Source organism: Mus musculus, chromosome 1 (assembly GCF_000001635.26).
Source record: "Mus musculus strain C57BL/6J chromosome 1, GRCm38.p6 C57BL/6J".
NCBI lineage: Eukaryota > Metazoa > Chordata > Mammalia > Rodentia > Muridae > Mus > Mus musculus.
Window position 1 is genome coordinate 63,430,837 of NC_000067.6, and position 12,330 is coordinate 63,443,166.

The 12,330-nt window shown below is 41.8% G+C and overlaps 1 long non-coding RNA gene across 1 annotated transcript; it reads right to left on the reverse strand.

Annotated features, from left to right (window-relative positions):
- Positions 1-468: 468 nt before the first annotated feature.
- On the reverse strand, positions 469-5,575 carry Gm35393. The gene is made up of 3 exons (XR_373453.4): positions 5,328-5,575; positions 3,869-3,945; positions 469-890 (listed from the first exon to the last, which is right to left on the reverse strand). It is a non-coding gene; the product is annotated as a predicted gene, 35393 (long non-coding RNA).
- Between the last annotated feature and the right edge of the window lie 6,755 nt (positions 5,576-12,330).

Genomic DNA, 12,330 nt, shown 5'->3' on the forward strand with positions numbered 1-12,330 from the left:
GCCATCCCATCTTCCCCTCAGCACGTCCTTCCTCAGATCCCAGGCTCCCTTGCTGCCTTTTGGCTCGGCATTGATGTCCAGGCTTGTCCTCCTTGTCACCACTGGGCGCTGCCTCACGGCACACCATCACAGTCCTGTTCACCTTTGAAATTGCTTATTGTGGCTTTATCTACAAGCAGTGAAGCCCAAAGCGTGGTCAGATGGGTATACACCTCATAGTCAGCTCACGGAAGTGACTGATAAATTCAAGTAGCAACAAAACAGAGGACAGTGTTTCAAATAAGGCAGAGACTGAAAGAAGACGTTTGAGTTAGAAATAACAGGGCGAACCGTATTTGGAAATCTAAATAACTTCTGCAGCGAATAAAAGGGAAGGATAGTGGAGCGCTATAAGAATGAATTAAATGTATATGCAAGGTCGCGCACAAGATGTTTACTAGAACACTGTGATAATAGAAAAGGGTGTGGCTAAGGCAAGGATTCTAAAGCTGCTGGTGAGCCAGATGGTCCAGAGAACTGGAGCCAAAGCGGGAGTGTTCCTTACAGCAGAGGAGTGCTGCACACTGGGTTCAGGGTGAAGCTTATTCACTCGCTTCCAAGCTTCCAAACACTGCAGTTGCTTTTCAGTAGAGTTTGATACTGGGCTAGCAGAGTACTGCTGTTTACCTTTCCTTATTGATTGAACATATAGCTTCCATCTCATTTCTTCCCAGTAACGGACACAAACCAACGGAGTGGGTGAACCCTTACCATTACAGGAAACGGACCGTCTGCCTTTTTATTTCATGAGGAACAGAGGCAGAACTGTGTACTATTGCTATATCTGCAGAATTTCACTTTGTGGGGTGACCATTTGGCTCACAAGTGCTGCTCCATCTCTGGGAAATGTTCTAGAAAAACAGGAATAGGGTCTATGTTATTAGCTGTCAACAAATTATAACCCGTGATCCATTTGAAGGCACAGATTACAAAAAAGCATAGTTTTCTTCAAGGACAATACCAAATATTAGATCTATGCCAAGCTAGCTATTTCCCTTTAATAATGTATATTGACCTAATAAACATTTTATTAAATACAGCAACTGACAATTCTGCAATGAGGCAGAGTTTCCATGCCACTGCTTTTTAAAGCCCTCTTATTGCTCGGGTGAGATGTGACCTTTGACCCTCTGATTCTGACTCTCTGGCTCCTGCTGCTGCCAGGTACTCCCTTCCGGCTGCTCTCAGCAGCCCTTGACTCTTGCTAAAATGCATTTCCTGTAAACCTTTCAGTCAAGCAAATCATCACAAAGTGGACTGCAAATTCCCATGAGAGCGATGCTATAATTGAAGGTTGCCTCTTGACTTTGAACATGAAATTTATCAAATAAATAAAAGATTGACTACCAGTATTTCTTTTTAAAAGGCAATGAAACTAGATACCATAAAAAGAAAATGAATATCTCTATGTGTGGATTTCATAAGGGTTCAACTAACCCATAAAACATAGTGAAAACTCAGAAAAACTTTAGCACTAGTGTATCATAAATGTGACCCATCTAAAGTGAAATTCTTTGAATTTGCTAAAATCATCTGTTACAGTAAGACAGAACTTCATAGTTTTTTTTTTTAAAGAAACTTCATTTGAAAAAAAAAAGTTTCAGGAATAAAAATGCCCCTTCAGAGTAACATGCAAATACTATTCACTGTTATTAATGTTTTGTTCCATTCAGTCTGTGTAGCTATGGTAATTTCTAGAACTTCATATTTTAATATAAGACAAGGACTCAGGTTTTACAGTGGCTGTAACTGTTAAGAGTTAGCTGTTGGGAGCAGAGAGTTGGCTCAGTAGTTCAGAGCTTTTACTAATCTTGTAGAGGACCCAGGTTCAATTCCCAGCACCAACTTGGCAGCTCACAACCATCCATATGTAGAGTCCCAGGGAGAACTGACAAGCCTTTTTAACCTCTGAGGGCACAAGGCATTGGAGGAAGGGTGCACATACATGAATGGGAGCAAAACACTCAGGCACATAAAATAATAAAATAAATCTAAAAAGAAACTACTGCCTATGTAACTTTAATCAAGTTGGGGTGTTGTTTTGTTTTCTTCTTAAGTACTGGAGTTTGAACTTATATGACAGGTAACTATTTTATCCATGGTTCAGAGCCAATCCTCAAATCCATGACTTTACATACATATATTTACATGCATATATTATAAATATGATTTTAAAGTATGCATGTGTGTTCATGGGCACCAACCTTTGTGAGTGAGTGTAGGGGCCTTGGGGGCCAGAGACATTGGAGCTATAGTTATAGCTGACTGTGAGCTGCTCGATATGGGTGCTGAGAATCTAATCCCAGCCTTCTGCAAAAGCTGTATGTGATCTCAACTACAGAGCTATTTTTCCAGCCTTCTGTAGCTTCCAATAAAACAGACAAGTAGCAACTTGCAAAAATGTGCAGTGTAAAAGGGGGTCTACTCATGTTCCTCTGCTTCTTTACTTAGGAAAAACCTTCATTTTATTTTGAGTCATTTCTGAGAACATGAAATTACTACTGATACTGTTCTAAACACATTAATTTGTTTGTTTGTTTGTTTGTTTGAGGCAGTGTCTCATGTAACCAAGGTGGACTCGAATTTGCTAGCTAGCCAAGGCTAGTTAGTTTTAAATGCCTGCTTTTTCTGCCTCTACCTCCTGCATGCTGAGAATACATGCTAATAACAAAATTTGAAGGCCTTGAAACAAATATCCTCTCCCCTTCTCCACTGTACAAGTTGGTTTTGTTCTTATTGTTTTAGGTTCTTCTCGGTGAATTATTTACAATGCTTTCTCTTGTCCAGTATCCAGCTCTTTCTTTGGGCTTGTACACCAAGGCATGGTGCAATTTTGATGTTTTTTTCTTTCTTTCTTTCTTTTTTTTTCCTGTTTGATCCACAACATTGTTTTGTTTGCATTTTAAGATGAAGTTCTTTTGTTTCAGGATCAGTTAGTGTAGACACCACAGTCTGTTTCCCATGTCAAAGTTGAAAGTATGTATTTAATGTATGATCCTGTGTGTGTGTACACGTGTGCGTGTGCGTGTGCGTGTGTGTGTGTGTGTGTGTGTGTGTGTGTGTGTGTGAGACAGGGCCAGCTGTCATTTGGATCTTACTCTATTGTGCAGTGATGTTATGAGGTGGGTGGTGTGTCTATCTATATATAAACAGTTTAGATTACTTTTTCCAAAAATGCACTTCTGACATTAAAACTCTTATCAGTTTCTGGCCATGTAACCCTGCCTCGTAAAAATCTGTTTACAGTCTATCCCAGTTCACCCAAACATCCAGTGTGTGGGAAATCAGTGTTTTTTCTGCCCGAAAGGGCATTTCACCATATGTTCTTTCCATTTGATAACTTATCAAAAGAGCAAAGGAGATGTCTTAAGCACAGGGAGTTTCTGGGAAATCCTGGGATTTATCTCTGCTGTCTGGAAATGTTCTTGTTTGTTTCTGCTGTTCTGTTCCTGTCTCTAAGCCACGTCCATATTCATGACACGAATAGTCAACTCCCAGGACGATGAAGAGAAATAATATTGCAGGTCAGCACCAAGCTGTACAACTTACGGCACTAAGTAGCAGGCGGCATGCAGGAGCATGCCCTGTGTTGTAGTACTGGCCTGTCCCTTTGCCTTAGAACAACAGAATAAAAACATTTAATGAATTCTGCCGAGGGTTTGCGCTTTCCTAATTATTTTCTTAGAAATCTAAACATCTTAATATGCCAAAAGCTAATGTCACTGGTACGGGTGAATAAATGTTGCAAATTATAATTAATCATATTAAGCAAAACACAATAGGTGCCTTTATTGGTTAATTTAAAATTTAGAAAAAGAATTAAACTCACTGGTAAGTAAAGATCTTGTAGGGTAGACTCTGTTGTAAGAAACATCTGGGCCACAATTAGGTCTTTGTTTCATAATTCTACAAATAATTACATATAATGACTGGATTTCAAAAATCTTTAATATGAAATTAGGAACACAATTTAGAACAGAAGTGTATGAATAAATAATCTAGTAGTTTTAAATAGACAAAAATAAAATTTAAGAGCTGGCAAGACTCGGCAGGCTAAGGCATTTGTTACACAGCCTTGTGGCCCAACTTTGAGCCTCGGAATCCACCTAAGTGGAAGTAGAGAACTGACTCCATAAAGATGCCCTCTGACTCCAAACACGGGCCATAGCACAAGTGTGCACCCCAGCACACACACACAAGTACAGCAACAAAAGTTTAAAAATAAAATATAAATTGTATTTCTAGTTAAGTACACATTTCCAAGTGTTATTGTTCTTTGTAGATACTGTCTCAGGTACTTATTTTGAGGTTGTGGTCAAATGGACTATTCAAGATCAACCGTTTTTTTTTTTTTTCCAATTCTAATTTTAAACACAATTAACTGTTAATATAGAATGAATAGAGAATTGGATCTTTACTTTTCTCCTTCCTTCCTTTCTTCCTCCCTCCCTCCCTCCCTCCCTTCGTCCCTTCCTTCCTTCTTTCCTTCCTTAGTATTTAGGACATCCCTAGGATGATACTTGACAGACTGATAAGGTTTGAGAGTCATTATGGTTTGGTTGAGAACTAATGTTTGTGCGTTGGGCAACTGCCAGCTCCCATCCCAGCCTGCTTCTTAGAACTTAGAAAAGTCATGTAACGTCACCAAGTCTCAGTTCCTTTATCAGGAAAAGTGGGGCTTATAATAGCCAGCTTTTCATCACTGGAATGAAATGTCTGAGACGGAGTACTTTACCGAGAAAAGATGTTTGCTGTCTCCTACTTTGGGAGGGCTGAAGCATCTAAGCTGTGTGATGTCACTTTGGTTCACACATCCCCCCAGTTCTATCACATCAGAACAGGACAGATGGCATCATGGTAAGAGAACACACAGTAGGAGAGAGTTACGGGGTATCACATGTACTGTTCTGACCTCTGCAGGTACCAGGTACATAAGTGGTGCCCATACATACATACATACATACATACATACATACATGAAAGACACCCACATATGTTAAGTAAACGAATGAATGAATATTCAATTTATAATTTCCTACATTCTTTCTTATCATTCTCTAAACAGAATTTCAAAAGTTTTCATTTGTAACCATGAATAATGGCACACACCTGTAATCCCAGTCTTGGGAGGAAGCTGAAGCAAGAGGATCACGGGATTGAGTCCAGACTGAGATACACAGCAAGACCCTGTTTTTATAAATAGGTAATTTTCAGTTATTTAGTTTGAAAGATACATTAATGGCATTGTAAGGAGCTCTCTTGATTCATAACTTGTCCCTTGGACATACCTGAGACATGAACAGTAAAAGAAACAAGAGGCAACCCAGAATCCAGTGGTACCTGCAGAGGTCAGAACAGTACATGTGATACCCCGTAACTCTCTCCTACTGTGTGTTCTCTTACCATGATGCCATCTCTCCTGTTCTGATGTGATAGAACTGGGGGGATGTGTGAACCAAAGTGACATCACACAGCTTAGATGCTTCAGCCCTCCCAAAGTAGGAGACAGCAAACATCTTTTCTCTGTAAAATAGTCCGTCTCAGACATTTCATTCCAGTGATGAAAAGCTGGCTATCATAAGCCCCACTTTTCCTGATAAAGGAACTGAGACTTGGTGACGTTACATGACTTTTCTAAGTTCTAAGAAGCAGGCTGGGATGGGAGCTGGCAGTTGCCCAACCCAGAATCCAGTGGTGGTTATCTGGGGAGGGAGGTAGAGGAAGGACTGGAGAGATTTAGGTCTCAGAGTACAGAGCTGCCTTAAGTAGGATTAGTCTAGAGATCTGATGTGTGGTGTGAGCCACAGTTAGCAGCAGAGTAGGACATCCTGAAAAATTACTAAGGGTGGCTTTGGGGTGTTCTTACTACACAGAGAAGCTATGGTTCATCCTAGGAGATAATGGCTAGGTTAGGTTGCTTGACTGTGGCAATGATTTGCAGCATCCAGAAGGGCAGGGGAATTGAGAGGAGATGGACAGACCAGGGCTTCTCATCTTGAAGTCTGGCTGAAGTCTCTACTACTAGAGCACCAAGAATTACAATTAGTAAAACCTGCCATGACAGTTGCCTCTATAGGAACAATATTAATTTTGTCTAGAACTATTTTCAAGTTAGAATGTTAAAGCACAGTGAGCCATGCTGAGGCCGGAGAGAATATGACCTATTCCTTTCTCACGTATTGCTGGGAGTTTCACGAGGAAGCTATTGACTTTTGTTTATGCTGAACACTTTAACTCCCTCGGTACCTTTTGTTTATTTTGTTGTTTTTCCGAAGATGGAGTTTCTCTGTGTTGCCCTGGCTATCCTAGAACTCACTCTGTAGACCAGGCTGGCCTCAAACTCATAGATCCATCTGAAAGGTGTGTGGCACCAGCATTCAGATCCTCCTATGCGTCCTTTCTGTCCTGGGGATTTCACCTTACCTGTCCAATTACCTGTAGCATTTAAGGTCCTTAGCGATAGTTTCAGGTTTGACTTTAGAAGCCACCAAATCAATCTCTCTCTCCCCTTCTCTGTATGTATGAATGTATGTATATATGTATGTATGATCTACCTTGTATTGTAACATATTCATATACAGTAAAGAAAAATATATAAAATTATACATACACTATATATTATATGTGCATGCGCGCGCGCACACACACACACACACAGACACTTAAGTGAGATTTTCTCTTTAGAGGTTCATGCCACACATGAACAGAGCAGATAAAGTCCTGAGTGAGTATGTGTTGTTGATACAAACACAGCTGTGTCAAGGACCCTAATGCCTCAGACCTATGGGACTGGCAAAGCCTTCCCTGGGTCAGACTCTGGGAAATGGCCAAGCCTTCCTCTTGTCTGTGCAGATGTTGATAGTGTGTGAACAGCCAGAGCTTCCTCTTTCTAGAGGGTGACATCTGAAACTGCTCCCTTATAGACTTCCTCCTGAGATTAGCTAAACCCACCTCCTGGATCGGTGGCGTGTACTAAACACGGTGAGCTTCTGGGCTGCTGGTGCATCTCTCTCTCTCTCTCTCTCTGATATTTTTCATTCCCCCTTTGCTCCAGCTAAGCTAATTCCTAATTCTATGTTAAGATGTTTTTTAAATAAACTTTAACTTTGCTTCATACAGACTGTTTCTGAAATTCTTTTCTGCAGCAAAACTGAGAATCCCAGCTTTATCCAAACATCAGTCTACAAGAGGGACCCCCCCCCCCGCCCCCGCCCGACGTTGCTCAGGGCTGCAGGTTGAGGCTGACTCTGGCAGGCACAGCACTCAGGGCTGCAGGTTGAGGCTGACTCTGGCAGGCACAGCACTGCCAGCCACTGGCGATTTTACTAAGTGTATCAAAATATCATGTTATCCAACTTCAAATAAGATGCTTGTTAGGTGAGTAAATGAGCAACCAAGTTAAAGATCACTACAGGATGGATCACATCTGTAAGCCCCGGTATGCCTTAACTTAAAGTGAATAGTAGTTATGCCCTTCTTGAATTGTAGGATTGCACTTCTCATAGAATAGTACAGATAAAGACACTTTGCATTGAATGAATACACAGTAATTAGAAAAGCTGCATTATTTAAGGTTTTCAGAAGTTGTTATTATGTACAAGGAAGGACTGTAATTAGCATATTAGTTTTGTGGCTAGAGTTCAAACCTTTTCAGAGAAAATTCAGTTTCTATCTCTAAAAGCAGCTGGGTTCCCCTGTCCCCAGTCCTTGCCATGAGCCCCTGGCTGCAGACATTCCCTGGTAAGAAAAACCCAGTGAGGGCTTGAGCACATTTGACAACTCAGTGGCTATTTCTAACCAACACAAACTATCATCTTGACATACTTGTTTAGTCCTCTGTACCATGGATTGTAAGCATACTAAACTATGGCACAAATGACTTTAACATTTGCCAAGTGAGTGAAAAATGAACTGGTTTTTTTTTTTCCAATTTTATCTTGTTTAGCTGGGAAACTCCAGTTAAACTGCATTTAGTACAATATCCTTTTAAAACTTAGTTTTCCTCTTTTCTTTCTTTCTTTTTTTTTTAATTCTTTAATCCTTTTTTACAGTCTAGTCTTCATCTCTTTCCCTGTCTGCCCCAACAACTGCTCCCCATCCCATACTTCCTCCCCTCCCTCAGTGTCGTGTCCCCGTCCCCCCCCCTTCACTCTCCTTATCCTCTCCCGAAGACCCCCCCCCCCCCGCCCCTGTCTCCAAGAGGATTTCCCCCTCCCCGCTCCCCAGACTTCCCTACTCCCTAGGGCTTCAAGTCTCCTGAGGGTTGGGTGCATCTTCTCTCACTGAGGCCAGACCTGCAGTCCTCTGCTGTATGTGTGTTGGGGACCTCATGTCAACTGATGTATGCTGCCTGGTTGGTGGCTCAGAGCCTGGGAGATCTCTGGGGTCCAGGTGAGTTGAGACTGCTGGTCTTCCCGTGGGACTGCTGTTGTACTCAGCAGTCCAGCTTTTCCCTAATTCAACCACAGGGGTCCCCAGCTTTTGTCCATTGGTTGGGTGCTAGTATCTGCACCTGACTCTTCCAGCTGCTTGTTGGGCCTCTCAGAGGGCAGCCATGCTAGGCTCTTGTCCACAAGTACACCACAGCGTTAGTAACAGTGTTAGGCCCCGGTGCCTTCCCTTGAGCTGGAGCCCCTTTTCCTCAGGCTCGTCTCCATTCTTGTCCCTGCAGTTCCTTCAGATAGGAACAATTCTGGGTTAGAGCTTTTGACTGTGGGGTGGCAACCCCATCTCTCCACTTGTTGTCTGTCCCTCCATTGGAGGTGGACTCCACAAGTTCCTCCTCCTAACTATGAGCATTTTATCTAAGGTCCCTCTCTTTGGGTCCTGAAAGTCTGTCACCTCCAGGTCTCCGGTACGTTCTAGGGAGTCCCTCCACTTCCTACCTCCTGAGGTTGCCTGGGGAAACTTAGCTTTTTGCAGTGAGCATCTTTTGCCAGGTATGCCATTGCACTCCCCAGCTCTATGCACTGCCGTTTAACTGTCCCCAGCGTCTCTTTGGTTTGAATTCTTTTTCCTTTTCCTTAGGGGTGTAGGAGTCAGTCACATTGTGAGTTCTGAAACTGTGGCATCCTTCAGAATAAATCCTAGCATACCTCTAAAATTTTAAATTAATTAATTTTTAAATTAAAAATTTTTATTTAAGCAAATTTTTATTAGATTATTTTCTTCATTTACAATCCAAATGCTATCCTGAAAGTCCCCTATACCCATTTTTGAGGCAGGTTCTTACGCATCCTTAGGCTGTCCTCTTACTAGCTAAGTGACCCTGAACTCTGATCCTTCTGTATATCTACCTTCCATGTGCAGAGATTACAGGTGTGCACCTCCATCCCTGGTTTTATGTTGGGGACTGAACCCACAGGCTGAGCTACACCCTGTCCCTTAAACAGCGGGGCCAATGCAAGTTCTATAAACTTGCAGGTTTTGGCAGGCATCATGCGTCTGGAACACAAACTCATGCACCTTCATTTGCTCTCTAGGACTGCATGGGAGGACTATAGGCAGATCAGAGACGGTGACAGGCTTGCAGAAGTGCTGAACAGCATGTGTTACCTGGTTTTCTGACTTGTGATGGCTGTGATAATATATATAATATAATATAATATAATATAATATAATATAATATAATATAATATATATAATATACAATATCTATAATCTATAATATATAATACATATAATATGTAATATATGCACACACATTTTGTTGTTAAAAATAGTGGGCTTGATAACTTAGAGCCTGCAGCCTAGATTATTTTTTACATTAAAATGATCATTATTACATTTATTTATTTATTTGAGACATGTTGTTCTTGCTAGTCTGGAACTTGCTATGTAGTCCAGGCTATCCTTGATCTCACATGTATCTGCTTCTTGAATGATGGGCTTAAAGGCATGCACCATTCAGTACACTCAGTATACACACACACACATTAACACACATATACATACATACATATATACACATGCACACACATATACACATATGTACACACATACACACACACACACACATACACATAAACACATAGACACTGAAACACAGAGCAAGACTGTGCAGTGTGCTTGTTTGTGGAAGATACTCATGGTTAAAGGGTGACTTGCAGGTGTCATTTCTTGACTGCAAATGGATCCCAGGGACTAAGCTCAGGCTATCAGGCTTGGTAGCTGGCATCTCTACCTGCCGGGTGGGCCATCTCATGGCACTAGGTTTTACATTTCTAAATGGTTGTTAAAAATAAAATATGTGACCACACAGCCCACAATACTGACCATCTGATACATTTCAGAGAACACGGCTTGTTCCTGAGACATGCAGAAAATACCCACAACAGAATGCTCTCATTTTACACTTTTACTAAGAAATGTCTGTCGTTTAAAGTACAGCCTTCCACCTGTAGACCCAGTGTTCAGAGTCACTGTAAAGAGACACTGCAAAGTTTCCGATGTCAAAACTGTGACGCAATGGCCACAGCTGGCTCTATGATACCAGCTACTCCTTAGCTGTGGGGCAGCCCTGTCTGCTCTCGTCGTCTGTGTTCTCACTCTCCCCCTTCTCATCGTCAACTTCTAGTTTAGCATATTCCCTTTTTTACCCTTTATATTTTGGCCAAGTGACTGTACCACTCTGATTGTTCTTGTGATCCTGGTCTGTCAAACTCTCCTTTTCATCAGCTTCCACCCTCTGGGGTCCTCTCCTGTGACCTCTTTGGGTCACATCCCTTCCAAACCTAATATTTCTGAGCTTGACTTTTTCTTGTTCTTTTATCAGTCTAACTAACTGTCTCATTGGTTTTAAAATCAGCAAGCAGACTATGGCAAAAGGTGGCTTTCCTGTCCAGGCCAGAGAGCCATTTCTGCAAGCACTTGGCTGTCCCCTCTGGATGCTCCTGTGTTCACTGGTGTCCATATTGCATGGTATGATCCCCCTGTTCCCTGTGAGTCCTCACAGCAACCATTTTCTACATCTGGTGTCCTGATCAGATTTACACTCCTGGTCCACTGATGACCACAGCAGCCCAGTGCCTTTGTTACCAGACTCAGCCTGGCCTTCTGATTTTTCATTTTCTTAACTTCAGCTAGGCTTGCTGCATCTCTTCTGTTGCTACCCAAATATGTCAAGGACCAGCCTTGGCTTGGAGAACAATTCTGAAAGAAAGGATGTCTGGGAGCAGTGAAACAAAGGACTCAAAGTCAAATCGTGGATCCAAGCTGGCGGCCTGTGTTCTATTGGAGACAGCTTTCCAGCCTGCTTTCTCTCTGTTCTGCATTCTTTTTTTCTGATCTACTTTCTCTGGAGATCTCTAGACAGCTCTTTCTATGTTCGGCTTGAGACAGCTCTGTAGGTGGCTTTCTCTTGCCATTCTAAAAAACTCTCTGGATAGCTCACCACTTGCAGATCCTAAACCCAGTCTTTTATTTTACATATCAATCTAGTCATTTACTTCAAGTTTCCTTTTGATTATCCTAAGAATCAGCATCAGTTGGCCCCAGCCCCTTAATTCTTAGGAAACAGGAAGCACACATTTCTTTTAACACTGCAAAAGAATTCAGAGATCTGCCAGCCTCAGTTAAACAGTGAGGAGACCTAGCTAGATGGGACCCTGCCCTGAAATTACCACTTCTACCACACCCTGGCCGGGACAACAGTGTGTCCCAGGCTGACTTTGAACTCAGGAATCTGCCTGCCTTTGTATCTTTCTGGCAAGCTGGCTCATAGTGTAGCTACCTCTGTTCCTTTAGATTCCCGAAGCCCCTCATAATTCATATTGCATCCTTATATTTTGCATAGTTGAAAAATTATATATTTTCGAACTCATGTTTTTAGAGTTCTTTTCCCCAGCCTTAAGGGCTGTCCTGAAGGTCCCAGCGTTTACCATTTTGCTGAGAGATTAGCCACACCTTTGCCTCCTGGGCTCTTGCAGTCTCTGATTATCATGGAGTCATTAACGTTAACAGGGAGGATATTCCTCCAAGGAAAAATGTAAAGTATATACATTACTAAACAAACAAGCCTTATGCCCAGGACAGTCTACACTCTTGGAGGCCCACATCTGATGGCCCTATCCCAGGGGCAGGAACTGTGTCATTCTGTCCCCACCATGCCTGACTCAGCACAAATAGTTTTTCTTGTTGTTGTTGTTTTGTTTTGTTTTTAATCTACCTTGTATTCTATTTTGTTCTCTTTTTTTCTTCTTTCTTTCTTTCTTTCTTTCTTTCTTTCTTTCTTTCTTTCTTTCTTTCTTTTTTTTTTGTTTTTTGTTTTTGTTTTTTTTTTCGAGACAGGGT